This window comes from Macrobrachium rosenbergii, chromosome 37 (genome assembly GCF_040412425.1).
Source record: "Macrobrachium rosenbergii isolate ZJJX-2024 chromosome 37, ASM4041242v1, whole genome shotgun sequence".
Classification (NCBI taxonomy): domain Eukaryota; kingdom Metazoa; phylum Arthropoda; class Malacostraca; order Decapoda; family Palaemonidae; genus Macrobrachium; species Macrobrachium rosenbergii.
In genome coordinates this window covers 3,480,372-3,501,905 of record NC_089777.1, presented here as the reverse complement: position 1 = coordinate 3,501,905, position 21,534 = coordinate 3,480,372, and positions in this window count along the sequence as shown.

The following is a 21,534-nucleotide window of genomic DNA, read 5'->3' as shown; positions in this document are numbered from 1 at the left end:
CTCTGTTTATAATCCTGGACTAAATTATTCAATATTTAAATCATATCCCCAATTGGTGATCGTGCCCATGGAGGTGCTGCAATTATTATTAATAAATCTCTACAGCACTCCACAATACAATTAAATACAACACTACAAGCTATCGCTATTTCAGTCATTTGGGAAAAGAGATAACAATCTGCTGCAATCTGCTCCTTATACCTTCCACCAGACCTTGATTTTAACATTGGAGATATTCAGTCGTTAATTGACCAACTTCCAGCTCCTTTACTTTTTGCTAGGTGATTTTAATGCCCACAACCCCTTTGGGGAAGTCGGTTTTAGATAGTAAAGGAAATTAATCGAAGACCTTATTGACAGGAATGATGTTACCCTGTATAATAATGGGTCAATGACTTTCCACAACATTCACGATAATCATTTCTCTGCACTGGACCTTAGTATTTCTTCAACTAGTATCCACCTTGATTTTAATTGGTCTGTTAATGAAGATTTAAATGGAAGTGATCACTACCCGATCCATTTGAAATATGCTCTGAATGCTCCATCTGAAGTTTTACCTAAGTGGAAGGTAGAGGACGCAGACTGGGATAAATTTAGTAAGGGTGTCAATCTAGATAGGGAGTTTGAGTCCTTTCATTCTCATCTAGATGCCTATGATTACTTTATTGAATCTACTTTGAAGAGTGCTGAAAGCTCGATTCCGATTCCAAAACAAAAGGCAAACCTCGTAGACCTGCAGTTCCCTGGTGGAATAAGACATGTGGTATTCTGAGAAAAGTGACTAGGAAATGCTACAGACGTTACAAAACTAGTGGCTCCCCTCAGTCTAAATTAATCTACAAACGTGCTTTAGCCAAGTGGCGCTTTTTATAAGAAAGCCAAAAGAGAATGTTGGCTTTACTATATTAATGGAATAAACTCAAGACCCCACTAAGAGTGGTGTGGCGCAAAAATAAGGAAACTGAGTGGAAAAGAAAACAAGCGTCACCATTGCCCTCATTTAAAAATAAATGACACTCTAATCACAGAGCCCACTGAAGTTGCCAATGAGCTAGGAAAACACTTTTCTAAAGTTTCCAGCCCTAACAATTATTCTCCAGAATTTCAAAGAATTAGGAATTCTGAAATGTGTCTGAAGTTTGATCTGGGAAAATCTGAACCATACAACTACAAATTTTCCCTAAGAGAACTTCGTGAGGCGCTCTCCTCTCAAGTGAATCCACAGCTCCAGGTGAGGATACAATCATATATGAAATGCTGAAACACCTCCCAGATGATGCCAAAAATATTTACTGAAGATTATAAACAAAATATGGGAAACTGGAATTTTACCCAAGGACTGGAAAATATCCATAATTGTCCCAGTTAAAAGCCTAATAAAGATGCTTCCCAAGCCACCAGCTATAGACCAATAGCTCTTACCAGCTGTGTATGTAAGCTGATGGAGAAAATGATAAATACTAGACTGGTTTGGCACCTGGAGACCAAAGGATTACTATCGCCATTTCAATTTGGTTTCAGAAAAAACCGCTCCACCCTTGATCCCTTGCTGAGGCTGACCAACCAAATCCAGCAAGGATTCGCCAAAAAGTGTCAGACCATTGGCATATTTTTTGACTTGGAGAAAGCATATGACACTACCTGGAGAATTGGCATCATGAAACAATTGCACAAGATGGGCATATGTGGAAGAATGGTCAGGTTTATATATTCCTTTTATCAGACAGACTTTTAAGGTAAGAGTGGGGAAACTCCTTCTCCCAACCTTTTATGCAGGAGAAGGTTCCCAAGGAAGCGTTTTAAGTGTAACACTTTTTCAGTGGCAATAAATAGTGTGATTGAAAAATCTCGCCCCCTGTTAAATGCTCGCTTTTTTGTCGATGACCTTGCAATATACTGCACAGGATATGATTCCTTGTCCGTATGTAAACATTTGCAAAGGTCTATTAATGCTATTACTAAGTGGGCTGATGAGAATGGTTTCAAATTCTCCTCTTCCCAAAACAGTTGCAGTAAGATTCACCAGGTGCCGGCGTGTGGAAGAGGTTCCCACACTTAGTTTAAGGTCCATCCTTCCTTACGAGAGTCTCAGTTAAATTTCTGGGGATGACTATTGACCATAAATTAACATGGGCTAGACATAAATGCCCTAAAGTTTAATGTTAAACAATCTATGAATATTTTAAAGGTTGTCTCTGGATTTAGTTGGGGGCTGATAAGAAATCCCTTCTGAGGCTATATGACTCTCTGTGTGTCGATCTACTCCTATATCCTTTGTCAGATTTATTCCTCAGCCTGTCAAAAAACCAAGCACCTGGAACTGGATGTTGTAACAACATGGGGTTGAGAATATGCTCAGGGTTTTAGAACTTTGGGCCTGTTGAAAGCATTTATGTCGACACAGATCATAAACCCCTTGATCTAAGAAGGCAAGAGCTAGTGTTGCGATACATGGCTAGAATGAAAAGTGCTCCCAAAAATCCCTCCTTTCAAGCACTAAAGGAAACAGACTCTCGAAGTTTTTCTGGTACAAGAGCATTCTAAACCATTCCAAAGTGGGGTTTGACTGAATGAGGATGTTAGGAATAATCACCTTAAATCCCAGAAAGTCCTAGAAGTAGAATATCCTGTAAATCCTCCATGGCTTATCCCAAAGCATCCCTCTCTTCTAGTTAAGCACTCCAATTTGGACAAGAGGCGCGGACTGTTTAACAAAGAGGACTGCACTGTAGAAGAGATTAGGGAAAATTCCTAGAGCACGATGTTACCCATACTAATTTTACAAAATTTATACAGATGGATCTAAGTCAGATAGTGGTGTTGCCTTCCTGTTATCCTTGGTGCCAGCGTACACAGCTAAATGACCTGACTCATGCATCAATATTTACTGCCGACTTTAACAAAAGTGTCTGCCCTAGATTTAGCACCCAAAGTAGTGACTCTAAGTTTGTCATATACTCAGACTCTAGTCCTTTATTTTAGAAGCTATTATTGACTTTAACAGCTTTTATCCATTAATTGAAAAGTTCAGGAGTGGCTTTTACTGTATATATTGTGGTGTAAATCAGTCTCTTTCTGTTGTAAACATTCCAGTGGGATTTTGGTCGAGATGGCAGACATTATGAAAGAACTAGTATTTTATCAGAAACCTCTTTAGCCTGACTGTCATTACAGATCTAAAAGGTCCCATTAGATCTTTATGTTATTTTTGTAAATGGCAAGAAATGTGTTTTTGATTTTATTGCCACAATAAGAAATTTAGAAACATTAGGGATAATTCCCCGTGGTCTTGTGGTCATTCCAGGTTGACAGACGAACAGAGGTTATTTTAACGAGATGTAAAGGATTGGCACATGCTTCTCTAACCCATCAGTTTTATTTAGCATCAGATGTTTTACGTTTGGAGACACTAACAGTGGAGCACATTCTGGTGGTCTGCCCTAGATTATTTTAATCAAAGAAGAGATATTTTTTGGGTAAATCCCTGTCTGATACAAGGGAGATGAAGCAGATATTTCTGCTATATCTTTTTAAAGTGTATTAAAATTTTTAACGATATTTAATTTTATTTAATTTATTACATCACCTAAAATTTTAATGACATTAATTTTTTTTTTTTTTTCTCCTTAGCCCTCATCACTCACTTATTTATTGGCGTAGACCAAGATTAATCATTTTCCTTCATTTTATTTACGGCGGACACTAACAGGCAGTCGTCCAACTTCTTTCATTTATTTCCTCTCTGGTCTGGAAGCATTTTTTTATTAGGCTCACTTTGTCATCAAATATCATATGCCCATCCAGGCCCATTTGAACATAATTTATTTTGCCCTTTTTGATGGCTGCTAACAAGTTGTGTTTTCTTGGCACCCGGCTCTTTCAGCTTTTGGAATATCTCAGAGGTGTTGGTTCCATGAGAAATACCTGAAAAGTGCACTCCTCCTCCTCCTTTCCTGTCCTCCTCCTCCTTTCCTGTCCATTAACTTCTCCTTCCTTCCAAGGATGAGAATAGGAACTGAAACTTTTATTTTATTGGATCTGACGTCTCTGGAGAAAAATTACACATAAAGACTTTCTATTTTTTTCTTCTAGAATCATAGAAACAATTCCACTAATCATCCTCTATCAAGGGGAGGAAGGAACAGTGAGCAATATGGGAACCAATTGGGATTTTCTTACTGCCCCAACTCTTTTAGATCCTTCATATAATTTTGCATGAGTGATGTTTCTCAGTCATGTGAAAAGGAAGTTTTGACATTTAATTTTGCAATTCCTACAGATCAATATGAACAGAGGCAGTTACTCCTTGCTCTTTCAAGAGTATTGAAGTAAGTCCATTTGGTGTGCAGAACTCCAGTCAGTTCAGAGACTCATTACTTCCAACAGTGAAACCTAAATGACCGATGGTTTTTTATCATTCAGTCACAATTTTAAAAGCAAAAAGAGTAAAATATTTCCTAACTATACAAATTGATGTCCTTTACATTACATTACATTTTATGCCTAATTATGGATGAACATCATGACCAGATTGAACCTGGACTGAAAGGCAAATGTTTGGATCCGTAACAAGAGGTTATTCCCATCTACCTGACAGTCAAACTACCTTTTGCCAAGAGTTTAAATCAAATGTCCAGCTTAAACATCAAGTTTCCATGTAAAGGACCTCAGGTTTGCTTCGTTAAGAAAAATACTGATCCTTTTAAAATTGTGATATTTAACTGCTTCAAGCACCCAGAGCAACTGACTGCAAGTGCCCACTGATGTGCCAGCTTTTTGCTGATCATGCATCAACTCCTGTTCATCTGGCACCAAATAAAAACAGAAAAATTAAGCAGGAACAGAGCCTTCTGACCTGGCAACCTTCAAAATTTCTTCTGCGCAGATCTTTGAAAGATAAAAAGACCAGCCTCCTCCTTCCAGATCTCCAACCTCCCTTAGGTATTTTTGGTCACCTTTCCATCCTTTATCACACCTGCAATGTGGCATTTCCTGCAAGCTGCCTTCGATATGAGGAACCATCCTGTTGACCTCTCCACGCTTCCCAAGAGGGAAATGGACTTCTGGCTCTCAGACAAGAGAGAGCAGGTCAAAGCGGCCTTCTGCACTCCACTCAACCATTTCACTTCTAAGAGACACCTTGATGCTGAACACTACAGGAGAAACTGCCCATCCTCCACAACTGGGGAGTCTCTGATTCCTCCCATGAAATTCTCCTTTGTGACTGACTCTGATAGGTCAGCCTTTGCTTTGCCTAAGGTTATGTTCTTGACTACCAAGCTTGACCACATCATCAAGAGTAATTTTAAGGTTTTGACATACATAAGCTGCCATTTGACTGGACTGTGGAGTTTGTTGAAAGAAAATCAAAACTTTTGTAGGATATGTCAGAGGACTTGTCTGCTAATAAAAATGCCAAATATCTTTATTTTGATGGCTCGTTGAAACAGCTACTTTATTTTTTCCTGAACTAAACATGAACTTGTTCTGAACGATATACAAACCATCGGTCCTGATTGAATTCTTACATTTGAAGCTGGACGCGCCGTTAAACTCTTGAACAGGGTGGTTAGGCAGTAACTATCGTCAGGTAGGTGGGAATTCCTGCCTGCCCGGATGTAAACATTCCAGTTTGTTTTCAGCCATCATGAGTTGCAGACATGTTTTTGGATCTCTTTGCCTGACTGTCATTAAGCTCTTTATGTATCCTGGTGGGATCTTTCTGTATTTTGGTGTATATATTGCATGTGTTTGATATTTATTAATATACAAACCCACAGTTTGTGATAGCCTTGCGTAGGCTGTCGTCCCCTGCATCTGTGTCTTGAGTTTGATGGCCAAGGGCGTATTTTAGAGAGACATAACCGAGTGGTAATGCTTCTCTTCCTGTAGTCCATTAAGTAGATACTGAAGGTGTTCCCCTGTAAGTTCAGACATACTAGATTGGGACATAATAACTTCGCTCCAAGTCATTGATAGAATGACATAACAGTTCACTCCCCTTCTTGGGCTCTGGCCTCTGTGTACAAGGGCATGAACTCCCTTTCTACTTGTCTGAGTGTTAAGATTTGATGCCTGAGCTGTGGAGGAGTTGCAAACATTTAGGGGGTAGGTTGTGGGCGTCGCTGGTAAGTTTTGCTTCCACAGCACCCTGGGTAGCCTCCCATCCTTCCTTCTCTCTCACTGTAGGTTCTTCATGCTCCTTTGGGAGAGATCTCTTTCCCCTCTTTGCTCGTTCGAAGACCAAAGGGCCAGCAGACGGTCAGGCAACCTCTTCTCAGGGCCTGGTTCTCAAAGTGAGGCAATTCCCCTCAGTGAATGAGGCCTCACTACTAATCATATTTGCTTTTTCTTTCAGGTTGACAGTGAGCATCGTAGGCGCAGCAGTAGTTGCTGGATATTTCGGTTTGGGATATTTTTGCCTGAAGGAGTCCCGACATTCATACAGTGTTTGCTTCAGGATTGACCACAGTACAGTATTGGAATGGCGTAGGTCCACGTTGGGGTCGTTCTGACTCTGTTCCCTTCAATATGGATCTATTGCTGTCATTGATGGCCTTCATGTATGCTGTGGCAATGCCTCTGGTAGTTTATCTGGTAACTCTGCTCCTGCTGTGCTTCTGGTGTTATTGCTCCTGTTGACTCAGCGACAAGTCGGACCCTGGCCTTTGGGCCCGGGTCCTGACGAATCATCCTACATAGTTTTTGGTTTAAATGGCGTGGACATTTCCACATTCGCAAAATTTTACTGCTTAGGTGAGTCTGAGAAGGGATCGTTTTTGGAAGGGGTTCGCATTCGAAGCTAATTGTGGGAGTTGTGGTGGTTGAGTCGCCACCCGAGATAGTTTGGACCTAAGAGATGGTGATGGGATTTTTCCCACTGCTATCTTGAGGGCGGAACCATCTCTGGGGATCAGCCCATCGGAATCCAGGGGCTGGTTTTGGAGGTGGGACTCCTGGCTTTTTTGTCCGGAAGCCCACGAGTACGGTTGGAGTGGGGAGTCAGTCCCCATTAGTGGGGCAGAACTCCCAGCAGGCGGATTGGCTTATACCTGGGCCACTGCAAGCGTACTGGTGCTATCCTGAAAGGGTAGGGTATGGGGTGGACTGTTGGGAGTCAACTCTCACTTGTGCCATTGGTGGAGAATGCGAATACCTGACTGATCTACGATACTTTCTTGATATGACCAAGCAGTTTTGGGTGGGTGGATGAACCAGTTTGTGTGTGGTGGTCTGATGTGTGCATGCTTGGCATCTTGGGGTCTCTTCGTGGGCTTTGGGAGTGTGTTGGGGTGGGGAAGCTGAGCAGTAGAGCTGCCCAGTTTGTCCTTTTGATATGCTGTCGGGGTCTGTGCGGGGCTCTTGGGTGTCGGGTGTGCACTTTTTGGACCTTTGCATGTGGACTGGTTTAAACTTATGGATTTGGCTTTTAGTTCTCCCTCCCCTGGATCCGATGACTTAACGGCACTGGCAACGACTTCTGGCATGAACATGGATACGGGCTTGGCTGTTGGACAGAACCAAACACTGAGACACCAGGGTGTTAATAAATCTGGTGGATTTGATTCAAATAATAGGGTCCTTTATTGCACTAATGTAAACTTATCATTAGATTACGAATGTTTATACAGTGTAGTGAAGCAATTCGGCAAAGTGGAAAGAATTAAATTAATTCTAGAAAAGATAAGCAGTCATTTTGTGCTTTTATCAAATTTTCCTCTCCCTTGGAAGCTAGTGAGGCACAACAAAGACTCCATGGCCACATTCTAAATGACTCAGTTGTCAGCACGAAAGTGTTTTCAGTGAAAAACTTGAATGATGAGCCATTTGACTTTTTTTCAAAGGCTGAAGAACATGGACCAGTCCCATGTACCAGAGCTCTTCCTCCCCTTTATGGCATGTTGCTATCTACAAGGAGGGAGGGAAAAATTTGATAAAAGCTGCTGACTGCATTGAGAGCAAGGTTGGTTCCATTCCCATTGGAAATTTGAAACGGTATGGAAAGAATCTTCTAATAAAAGCTGGAAATGAGACTCAAGCAGTTCTGTTAGCTAACTTTAAACCTCCTGAAAGTGGAAATATTGAATCTATTTCATCTCACAGATTTTTTAATACACTGAAAGGAGTAGTTTACTCAAAAGATTTGCATGTTTTTAAAGAGGAGGAGATTCTCCATCGATGCCCTCCTTGTGTATCTCATGTAAAAAAACTGGGTGGTGATGCAGCTATCCTTTTAACCTTCTCCTCCAATTACCTACCTGATACCATCATTGTTGGCCATGAGAGGATGCAGGTAAAAAATATAAAAGAAGTCCTAGACAGTGTCGCAAATGCTTTGAATATGGCCACATTCAAAACTCTTGCGATAACAATAAAAGATGTCCTGTGTGCTCTGCAGAGCACGATATTTTGATGATTGCAAAGCAGCCCGATACTGTTTTTTCTTTGCAAGGGTGATCACACACCAAACTCTAGGGCTTGTCCCAGATATAAATTTGAACAAGAAGTGTTGGCAGTGGCAGATAATGAACATATTAGCATTAGTGAAGCAAAGCGCACGGTAATGGGGGCAAACAAAAGTGCCAACACTACGTATGCTTCTGTAATAAAACTTATGAAAACTTCCAACAATGTAAGGCCACCAATAACTGTGTCTGATGGAAGATATCACAAACCTGGTATTTCTCGAACCATAAATAATAATGAAAATCTCCAAACTGGTGAGAAACTTTCGTCGGCAAGTGCTTTGAAGTCCAATAGCAAAATTGTACTTCCAAAAGCACAGAAAATTTATCTTCCACCACATCCACAGCTGTCGATTCATCTCCAAAAATAAGGGTGCCAAAATCAGCCAATAATTCAGGAAAATATTCTGAAAATACTTCAAACCAAAATAAGCTAAAGGAACAATCCCAATTAGATAGAGCTAGTTCAGAGCCATCAATCGCCACAGCCACAAACAAAAATAATAATAAAACTACAGTTGCAACTACCAAGAAACGCACAAGAAATAGTTCCCCAAATAATGATAATTTTATAATAAAAACTTCAAATGGGTTCAGTGTTTTGGAAGACATCTCTCCTCCTAGAAAGGTGGTTCCAAAAGTAGTTTCAGAACAAAAACATCTGAGTTCAATTCAGTCTTGCCGCCCTAAGACAAATAGGATTAGTGGTGCACAGAACCACAGCAATAATTCTGAACATCAGGTTCATAATAAAAAATATGAAGATCAACCAAAGACCCTGAACACCAATTCAGATGAAAAGGGATTAAGAAAACAATCTCTTATAAAGGAGAATTTCCCACTCCACCCTAGGAACAGTACTTCCTCCAAGGAGTGGGAAGTAGCACATTTTACCACCTTAGCATTCTTGCTCGATATTCTTCAGTGGAACTGTAAAGGTCTCAGAGCCCGTACAGAAGACCTTAAAGTTTTAATGCATGAATTTAATCCAGGGATTATATGCCTACAGGAAACAATGTTAGGCAACTCTGTTTATAATCCTGGACTAAATTATTCAATATTTAAATCATATCCCCAATTGGTGATCGTGCCCATGGAGGTGCTGCAATTATTATTAATAAATCTCTACAGCACTCCACAATACAATTAAATACAACACTACAAGCTGTCGCTATTTCAGTCATTTTCAGTCATTTTGGAAAAGAGGATAACAATCTGCTCCTTATACCTTCCACCAGACCTTGATTTTAACATTGGAGATATTCAGTCGTTAATTGACCAACTTCCAGCTCCTTTACTTTGCTAGGTGATTTTAATGCCCACAACCCCCTTTGGGGAAGTCGGTTTTAGATAGATAGTAAAGGGAAATTAATCGAAGACCTTATTGACAGGAATGATGTTTACCCCTGTATAATAATGTCAAGGTCAATAATAATGGGTCAATGACTTTCCACAACATTCACGATAATCATTTCTCTGCACTGGACCTTAGTATTTCTTCAACTAGTATCCACCTTGATTTTAATTGGTCTGTTAATGAAGATTTTTAAAAATGGAGTGATCACTACCCGATCCATTTGAAATTTGCTCCATCTGAACTAAATGGAAGTAATATTATTGCTCCATCTGAAGTTTTACCTAAGTGGAAGGTAGAGGACGCAGACTGGGATAAATTTAGTAAGGGTGTCAATCTAGATAGGGAGTTTGAGTCCTTTCATTCTCATCTAGATGCCTATGATTGAACTTTATTGAATCTACTTTGAAGAGTGCTGACGATTCAAAAAACAAAAGGCAAAAACCTCGTAGACCTGCAGTTCCCTGGTGGAATAAGACATGTGGTATTCTGAGAAAAGTGACTAGGAAATGCTACAGACGTTACAAAACTAGTGGCTCCCCTCAGTCTAAATTAAATTAATCTACAAACGTGCTTTAGCCAAGCCGGCGCTTTTTTATAAGAAAGCCAAAAGAGAATGTTGGCTTTACTATATTAATGGAATAAACTCCAAGACCCCACTAAGAGTGGTGTGGCGCAAAATAAGGAAACTGAGTGGAAAATTTGTAGCGTCACCATTGCCCTCATTAAAAATAAATGACACTCTAATCACAGAGCCCACTGAAGTTGCCAATGAGCTAGGAAAACACTTTTCTAAAGTTTCCAGCCCTAACAATTATTCTCCAGAATTTCAAAGAATTAGGAATTCTGAAATGTGTCTGAAGTTTGATTCAGGAAAATCTGAACCATACAACTACAAATTTTCCCTAAGAGAACTTCGTGAGGCGCTCTCCTCAAGTGAATCCACAGCTCCAGGTGAGGATACAATCATATATGAAATGCTGAAACACCTCCCAGATGATGCCAAAAATATTTACTGAAGATTATAAACAAAATATGGGAAACTGGAATTTTACCCAAGGACTGGAAAATATCCATAATTGTCCCTGTTAAAAAGCCTAATAAAGATGCTTCCCAAGCCACCAGCTATAGACCAATAGCTCTTACCAGCTGTGTATGTAAGCTGATGGAGAAAATGATAAATACTAGACTGGTTTGGCACCTGGAGACCAAAGGATTACTATCGCCATTTCAATTTGGTTTCAGAAAAACCGCTCCACCCTTGATCCCTTGCTGAGGCTGACCAACCAAATCCAGCAAGGATTCGCCAAAAAGTGTCAGACCATTGGCATATTTTTTGACTTGGAGAAAGCATATGACACTACCTGGAGAATTGGCATCATGAAACAATTGCACAAGATGGGCATATGTGGAAGAATGGTCAGGTTTATATATTCCTTTTTATCAGACAGACTTTTTAAGGTAAGAGTGGGAAACTCCTTCTCCCAACCTTTTATGCAGGAGGAAGGAGTTCCCAAGGAAGCGTTTTAAGTGTAACACTTTTTTCAGTGGCAATAAATAGTGTGATTGAAAAAATCTCGCCCCTGTTAAATGCTCGCTTTTTTTGTCGATGACCTTGCAATATACTGCACAGGATATGATTCCTTGTCTGTATGTAAACATTTGCAAAGGTCTATTAATGCTATTACTAAGTGGGCTGATGAGAATGGTTTCAAATTCTCCTCTTCCAAAACAGTTGCAGTAAGATTCACCAGGTGCCGGCGTGTGGAAGAGGTTCCCACACTTAGTTTAAAAGGGTCCATCCTTCCTTACGAGAGTGAAGTTAAATTTCTGGGGATGACTATTGACCATAAATTAACATGGGCTAGCCACATAAATGCCCTAAAGTTTAATGTTAAACAATCTATGAATATTTTAAAGGTTGTCTCTGGATTTAGTTGGGGCTGATAAGAAATCCCTTCTGAGGCTATATGACTCTCTGTGTCGATCTAAGCTAGACTATGGCTGTCAGATTTATTCCTCAGCCTGTAAAACCAAGCTAAAGGAACTGGATGTTGTACACAACATGGGGTTGAGAATATGCTCAGGGGCTTTTAGAACTTCGCCTGTTGAAAGCATTTATGTCGACACAGATCATTTACCCCTTGATCTAAGAAGGCAAGAGTTAGGGTTGCGATACATGGTTAGAATGAAAAGTGCTCCCAAAAATCCTCCTTTCAAGCACTAAAGGAAACAGACTCTCGAAGTTTTTCTGGTACAAGAGCTTCTAAACCATTCCAAATTCGACTGAATGAGGATGTTAGGAATAATCACCTTAAATCCCAGAAAGTCCTGGAAGTAGAATATCCTGTAAATCCTCCATGGCTTATCCCAGAAGCATCAATATGTAAGAAACTGTTTAACAAAAAGGACTGCACTGTAGAAGAGATTAGGGAAAATTCTTAGAGCACGATGTTACCCATACTAATTTTACAAAAATTTATACAGATGGATCTAAGTCAGATAGTGGTGTTGGTTGCGCTGTTATCCTTGGTGATACAGCGTACACAGCTAAATTACCTGACTCTGCATCAATATTTACTGCCGAATTAACAGCCGTAGTGTCTGCCCTAGATTTAGTTTTTCAAAGTAGTGACTCTAATTTTGTCATATACTCAGACTCTAGAAGCACCTTAGAAGCTATTAAAAATTTAATAGCTTTCATCCATTAATTCAAAAAGTTCAGGAGTGGCTTTTTCGTATATATTGTCGACGTAAATCAGTCTCTTTCTGTTGGGTCCCTTCTCACGTGGGGATTCGCGGAAACGAGATGGCAGACAGGAAGCGGAAAGCTGCTAGTATTTTATCAGAAACCTCTTTTAGAAAAGTGCCTCATACAGATCTAAAAGGTCCCATTAGATCTTATGTTTTAAGTAAATGGCAAGAAAGGTGGACTTCTCCCCTTCTTGCCAATAATAAGAAATATAGAAATATTAGGGATAATGTACTACCGTGGTCTTCGTCATTCCAGCTTGACAGACGAACAGAGGTTATTTTAACGAGATTAAGGATTGGGCACACTCGTCTAACCCATCAGTTTATTTTGAAGGAAGCAGCCCTCCAGAGTGTGCTTACTGTGACGAGACACTAACAGTGGAGCACATTCTGGTGGTCTGCCCCAGATATTTTAACCAAAAGAGAGATATATTTTCAGGGTAAATCCCTGCCTGATATTTTGGGAGATGAAGCAGATATTTCTGCTATCATCTCTTTTTTAAAGTGTATTAAAATTTTTAACGATATTTAATTTTATTTAATAATTTATTACATCACGTAGAATTTTAATGACATTAATTTTTTTATGTATATAGCACATCATTCATTAAACTTCATACCCTTATTTATTGGTCACATCACTTCATTTTATTTATTAATCATTTCCTTCATGAATTCATAACTTTAACATTTATTTTCTTTCCATTACGGCGCTGAATGGCCTTGTTGGCCCCAGTGCCTGGGCTTTTGCCCTAAATATCATACATCCATCCATCCATCCTTCCTCTCCCGTGGTTCGAGGGGATCCCGGGAAACCGGATAGGCCTCCATCGGCCAAAGGAGAGGAAGGCTGCTTTTTCCCCCTTGGTATCCTTTGGGCGTCTAGGGACTGCCTCCTTCCGAGGAGCCAGTGGGCCTCTCGTTGGCTCTTCCTGACCTTTGGGAGAGTTCCGCCTCTAAGATGGGTGCTGCTTTGGGCGCTCGTTTAGGAGCTGCTCTGAGTGCTGGAGATTCAGTGGAATATCGAGTATCTCGATCTTGTTCTGGAGAGTACTCTCCCTGACCCAATTCAGGAGCAGCGCAAGAGAACGGGCTGAGGCACCTAGATGTCTTGGCTCCTCCTACCAGCTCTACAAGTGCTCGCCGAGCGCTTACCAGTGCTCAGTCAGGTTCCCAACCTGGTGTCTCAATCCTATCAGTTCAAACACCAGAAGAAGCAGGGAAGAGGTCTTCTTCATGAGTCTTGCAGGACTTCTAAGGGACTGCCTCTCTTCTGGTAGGCATTTTTCTCTTGTTGGCTCTTCCCACCTTCTGGTGGGAACCGATTCACATTCTCCTCTGGGGTCTCACGTTTCGGGGGCCTTCGTTGCCAGTCTTAGTCTGTCTAAGACTGGTTCTGTGCCTGGCTCTTTTCGATTTCTTAAGAACCGAAAGGAACGTGACCTCTGAAAGGTAGCGGCAGCGTTCTTCATGCCGAAAGGCATCACCTTACATTCATAAAGGCCGTCAATTCGTTACAAAGGCTATATTTTCCTTCCAAGGTGTAAGACCGACCTGCTACCTCTTTCAGCAGTCGAACTTACTAATGTAACGGGCAGATCCCACTCTGTCTATACAGTCTTCCACCCTGGGGCAGTGGGAACTTAATCTGCTTTTGTGATCAAGTGACTTTGCAGTCAAAGCATTATTCTTGGCTGACCATCCTCCAACCAAGACTACAGGGGAGCCCAAGAACTGCAGCTTGGTTCTACAAGGTTATGGTCAAGCATATATTTAACTTCCTCCTAGACTACTTCCTCGCTTGAGGTTCAGTCTATACGACACTGTTTACGGCTGAGCCTCCCTCAACGTCAACGCCATGTTTCAAAAATATTGGTCCTGCCAGGTGCATCCTGAAAAGATCTTTAAATTCATTAATTATTTGATTAGCGATGCAGCTTTTTCTGCATCTAAATGTTGAAATTTGTTTCAAATTATTTAAAACATCCGAATACTTAAACCGCTGGACTAACGGCAACTTATCGCCATAAATGGTTCAGCTTCTACACAAACCACAGAAATAGGCCTCATGATTCTTCTTCATCCCTGTCAATAAAAGATTTTATCATGTTAATATGGCAAATTCGGGTTTTTCTTCTCCGATCAGGAGTTTCAATCAGATAATTTACATCATTCATTTTCTTCAGAATCTTCCACGGGCCTGAGAATTCCGCTTTTAGGGGATTGCCAGGCACGGGAAGCAAAACCAAAACTTTGTCACCGACATTAAATAACCTATTTCGTGTTTTAGAATCATACTTCAATTTCATTGAGGCCTGGGCTTTCGCCAAATTTTCCTGAGCGAAAGACCGTGTCGGTCCAATTTCTCCTGCAAATCTGGAAATAATCTAACACATTTATTTCAGGAGTCTCTCCTTCCCAGTGCTCTCTCACAACATCCAAAGGACCTCACACAGCATCAAAAATAAGCTGGAAAGGAGAGAGACCCACTGACCCATTGGGGATAGATCAGATAAAAACAATGCATAAGGTAATCCCTATCCCAAATACCCAGTCTCAAACAAAATTTCTTAATACAGACTTCAAGGTATGGTGGAACCTTTCCACCTGACCTTGACTTTCCGGGTGATACGGTGCAGACGTCATGTGTTTAATTCCAGACTCATCCATTTTCTTTTTAAAATATCTACTAGTGAAATTAGTGCCACAGTCACTTTGAATTACCTTTGGAAAACCAACTGCAAAGAAACCAACCAACACCTCAACTATTTTCAGACCGTATACTCCTCAGTGGGATAGCCTTTGTAGCCAGACATTCTATCGACAATAGACAAGATATATTCATTCCCACTGCGTGTCCACGTGTAGGGGGCTCCACCACATCACTCATCACTCTGGGGCGTCTGGGCCTACTGAGGGTATAGGAATCAATGGAGCCTTGGGTATCTTTTGGTTAGGTTTCCCCACCAACTGGCACACTTCACAAGATAACACATGTTTTTTAATATCTCGGCACATTCCTGGCCAAAAGAAATGTTCGGCAACCTTTTGAAAGGTTTTTCGAACACCAAAATGTCCCGACAAATCATTTTCGTGAGCCAAATACATTAATTTATTCCGGTACCTTTCCAGGACAACCAACCGTCTGCACGATTCTACCTGATGGGCAGGTGCATTCACCCCACCTACTCAACCTGTAGAGTAAACCCTTCTTCCTCCTTGACGAATACCGGTTTTCGCCAAATCCTCGGATTACCGGAAGTTCCAAATTAGAAAACTCCTTATTCTGGGCCATTTTGAAGGCCTTAGCGTCCCAGTTCACATCATCCCAATTCATATTTTTCTTAACACTACTACTACCAGTCCTCATGTCAGTCCTTTGTCTGTCTACTTTACCTAAATCTAACTCAAAATCCTCGAGATCCACCTCCCGAGCTCTAGATCGGGTTACTACCGAGACTGGGTTATATAAATTATTTTCACAATCTTCAGAAGTCACATTCAGGAGAGTCAAAATCGGGCATATCATCATTTTCACCTTCACCTACAACCAAATCATTCCCTAAGAGGAGGAATACCGAACTGGTAAACCGTCCACCACTGCCAGTTTAGCAGTCCCCTTTAAAATACCTGGTGTGAATATTAAAAGTCTCTAAAGGATAAGAGGCTATAGAGGTTCGGGAAACCACCCTTCTACACCACAAATTCATCATTGGAAAATACAAGCCTTTGGAACAGTTGTTTTTAATATGAGAGATTGCGCTGCTCCCGAGTCCCATAATACCTTTAAACAATATTTTGTCTTTTCTTCATTGCTACCAACAAACACAGTCCCGTCAGATATATACCTTTTAAATTTTAGTCACTTCTCTTGCTCCTTACTTTGTTTTAACTCAGATGTTTTTCCAGTGGTTACAATACTTATAGGATTAGTATTTCTCTCTGCAAACTTTTTCCAACTATAGCAATTAGCTTTAACGTGCCCTGTCTTGTGACACCAATAACACTTCACACTCTTATTATCTACATTTCTACCACTACTACCAGCACCATTATCAGATCTGCAACTATTGCAGAAACCACGTGGAGCCGCCATGTTTCCGCCTTCGCTTGGGTACAATAGTTTTACGCCCTTCATTGTTTGGATAATTTGATCTAAATGTTCCTCTGAAGACTGGCTATTATTGTTATTATTATTATTGGGATATGGGGAAAGAACCTCCTGGCTATTCCTTTTCCTATTGGGTTCTCCCGATGAGTGAGCGTGATACTGGCTGAAGCAACCGCTATTTCCTGAATGGAGTCAGTCAGCTCCTCCAAATGAATAACACGCAGTCTCGACTCACGTTTCTCTTAAATTCCTCTGCCAGAAGGAGCTTCTTCACTTTTTAACAAAATTGTCCACTTTCTTTTGGGATTTCAGCTAAATAATGAGAACTGGAACCTTCCTTCAGGCAAATCCTCAACATAGGTGGTAGGATCCTTCCTGAAATTACTAAATTTTCTGCCTATATGTTTGTACACCAAATCATATGTTTTCAACACTATACTTTTACAGTGTCGTAATCTGTGTAGAGATCATCACTAAGATTGTTATAGACCTTGAGCTTTGTCACCAAACACATTGAACCAACGTTGTCCATATCCTTGGCCAAGTATTTTAGCTATTTTCTCAAATGGACACGAAATTCATTAACCTCCTCTCAGAAAATTGAGGTACCAGTTTTAAAGCAGCAAACATATATTAAACTTTGTTTCTTCAACACTAGAATTATTATTACTACTGTTCTTTCCTGATTCAATGTTATTTTTAAATTAAGCACCTCAATTTCATGTTGTCTTTCTTTTGCCCTTTCATCAGCCCTGACTTGGAGAGCTTTAAACTCCAGTTCCTTAATTTTTGTTTTTTCTCTCAAAATTTCTAATTGGTCCTCACCGTTACTAATAGGATTTTCCTTACCTTCACCTTCTTCTAGTTCCTCTTTTTTCCTCTTTTTTCCTCAGGCTTACTCTCATCCAGCCTACTACTTTCCAGAGTATCCTTTCTATCAAGAGCCTCTCTATATAGCCTCGCAGCCTTCAAGACCTCAAATAACAATGGTCCCTTTCTAACCTCTGTGGCCAAACGTAAATCAAAGAACTCTGCTATCAACCACAATTGATCCCTATTCAATTCAAACAGATCCTTTTCCCAGTTAGGACTCGCCAAAAAGTTTGCTACCTCGGCCTCTTCGCTCTCAAGATAATGCATCCTGATTTAATCCAATGGAACACTAACTACTAATCACTCTAAATACAGTTGAAAATTATGTCGCTAAACTGGATCCTGTCACGGTTGCAAGAAAATCTGTAACGAATTCCAGATTTTTTTCTCTAGAGCCCGAAACAAATTTTTCATTATTATTTAAGGATCCTTTCCAGACCAGCTCAGTGCCAAATAATTGCGGCAAGAGCCAGACACGACACAAAATTTACAAAGTAAAAATCAAATCTCATGGAGGGATAAAAACACTGACGTAAATTTAACAATCAAATTTTAATTTACAAAAAGCTTCATACAACACAAAAAGTCCCCGAAAAGCTGCCTTGAGGAACTAGAAAAATACTCATACAAACTTTACAAAAATTAAACAATTAAACCATCAAGCGCCTACCTAACTTTTATACCTTGAGTCGAAGAGAAAGAAAGTTGTAAGAGGTGGAAAACCACACACTTACCCGAGCATACGAAATACATAATTTCCTGAACCGACGATAATATGAAACTGAAGATATTTATATAAATGGCTGTCCCACTTAAGGATCACTGAGGACCACTGCAGGATCACTAAAGGCGTCCATACACCGAGGGATCAATAGGTCATCGAAGGTGGTTATGAATAATTTGCAGAGGAGAACACAAACGGTTTGTTTACCGTTCTCCAATTACTTGAAGGCTCTGACGACTCCAGGAGGTTAAACACATCGCTAAAGCCAGCAGCAGTGGCAAGCAGCAGCTCAAAAGCACCAGGAGTGCTAAACAATGAGAGGCAAAAATCAGTCCATTGGGACCTCTCAGTAACGACGAAGGCTGCTGGGCGGGAGCACAGAACTTCCAGTAGAAAAAGCCGTATGAAAAATGATTGAATGACCCTCCTCTGTTGGGGAGCCGATACTTCTCAAGGCTGCTCAAACACACCCTTAACGTAAAGTCCGGCCAGGAGAAGAGCAAAGTGTAATCACATAATGGGCAGCTCAACAAGCGAAGCACTGAAGATGGTGGACCACTCAACAAGACATGAAAAGAAGGGAGATCCGGTGAATAAACACTATACAAATAACCAAATACAAAACCTTGGCCGGGGATTAAAGAAAGTTCCAAGAAAACACTTCGTGACTTAATTAAAGTTTAATAAAATTATATATATGAAAAGCCATGAACAAAATATTTAAAGCAATTCTCACAATATATATATATATATATATATATATATATATATATATATGTATGTATATATATATATATATATATATATATATATATATACATATACAGTGGTACCTCGGTTTCCGACGCTAATCTGTTCTAGAAGGAATGTCGAGATTCGATTTTGTCGAATTCCGAATCAATTTCGACCATAAGAAATAACTGAAAATGGATTAATCCGTTCCTGACCACCAGTCACTACTCCAACCTTGTCTTTTTATACAAAACACTACACACATTACAATTAAATAAGTTCAGAGTTAAATAACTTACCTTATTAAAAGTCTTCTTACAGTTTTAAATGCATACTGCATTTTGCATTGCCTACCAGTGGTAGGACCGAGCGCTTGCAGGCTAGGCTAGTACCATATGACTCCAGAATGTACAGTACTGTACTGTAACGGTACGCACAAAAACTGTTGTTAATGATAAATACAATGAAAAACAAGCCTGGTCATTACATTAAATTAATAATATAATATTAAAAATGTTTAATGTACTGTAGAGTCTGTTATAAAAATTAAGAAAAAGTCTTAAGTTACGTCGGCATCGGCAGCTTGTGGCAAGCGCGAATGTAAACAAACCAGGGCGCCGTCCTGGTGGCGTATCGCGGTACTACTGTAATTACATAAACATTGTGTACGTTCAGGATTGTATTAATTTATGGTAAATTCCATTCAGAGTCTACTGTAATGTATAAAATCACTGTGAAACAACTTTCAATAAATGTTATGATACCCGAACATGTAATTTTCAAGAAAATATCCTTGTAAGCAGAATCTCCGAGTTAACCTCAGGCTAACCTCCTCTTTACCGAGAACCTTAAGGCATTCACTAACGAACAGCACACGTAACATTGCATTCGCTACAGAAATGCACACGTGCTCCTCTAAAAAAAAATCGAGCAATAGACTATTCCTTGTAAGCAGAATCTCCGAGTTAACCTCAGGCTAAGCTCTTCTTTACCGAGAACCTTACGGCATTCACTAACGAACAGCACACGTAAACATTGCATTCGCTACAGAAATGCACAAGTGTGCCTCTGTCTAAAAAAAAAAATCGAGCATGAGAATGTTCCTTGTATGTAAGCAGAATTTGAGTTAACCTCAGGGCTAAGCTCTTTCTTTACCGAACCTACTTATTCACTAACGAACAGCACACGTAAACATTGCATTCGCTACAGAAATGCACAAGGGTGCCTCTGTCTAAAAAAATCGAGCATGAGACTGTTCCTTGTATGTAAGCAGAATCTCTGAGTTAACTCCAGGCTGCTCTTCTTACCGAGAACCTTAAGGCATTCACTTCAACGAACAGCACATAAACATTGCATTCGCTACAGAAATGCAAACGCGCGCCTGTCTAAAAAAAAAAAAATAAAACCAACATGAGATCGTAGCCTATGTACGCTGCAGTTACACTTGTTTCAAATTAGTGTATGTACGTAATGGCTACTGTATGTACTAAATTTTCATCATCAATTATTGTTACATATGTACAGTATGTGTATCCAAATGTCTGAATGTACAGCACTGTACGTACAGCCAGCAATGTTTTGCTTCATCATACACCTGGCAGCAGTGGACAACCTCCGATGCTTTGTTTTTCTCTATAAAATCGCAGTAGAAATCTTTAAAGAGGGCTTGACACTCCGCACCACACGATATGAATATTAAACGGTAAAAAATGGAGTTTTGAGGGAGAGAGGAAGTTACTGTACAGTAACCCAACATAGACAATAATGTAAAAATCTTAAGAGGCTTACCACTCTCCGTAAAATTAAGCATTATGCAATATTAAAGGGGTAAAAATATGGAGTTTTGAGGGAGAGAGGAAGTAAATCTTAAGAGGCCTACCGCCGTCGTGTACCCGTTACTATGCAATGTTAAAGGGATAAACAAGAAAACCAGAAATTAACTCATTTTTCATTTTATTATTGCACTGTATGTACTTAATGTAATTAGTAAACTAGTCTACAAAAAGGAATCCTTAATACTAGCACAAACATAAGACTTAATACTACTGTATACTTAACACTACTTAATACTGCACGCACGCTATTACTGACTATGGACTGTACACCTACACCTAAATTGAAATGTACCGTACACGTTCTAATGCTACACCTAAATTGGAAATTACTGTACACTATTTACCGTACATCGTTCTACTGCTACCTTAAATTTACTGTACTGTACACCTGTTACACAGCTGTCTTCTCCAGGACTTGCAATTAAACGAAGTGTAAACCTGTGGAATAAACACAAAATCAATGTAGAAATGTGGTTTGAGCTGTAGGCTAATTTACAAAAACTTTAATCTTACTGTATGCACACAAGCATTTCCAGGTCACTCTATAATCACAAAAACTTTTCACAACCAGGCTACAGCTTATCCATACTGCAATTGACGTTGATGAATATGTACAGTTGCCCCCTCACACAAGCACTGAACTCCTCCAGGACTTTCATTCAACGAAGAGTAAACCTGTGAAT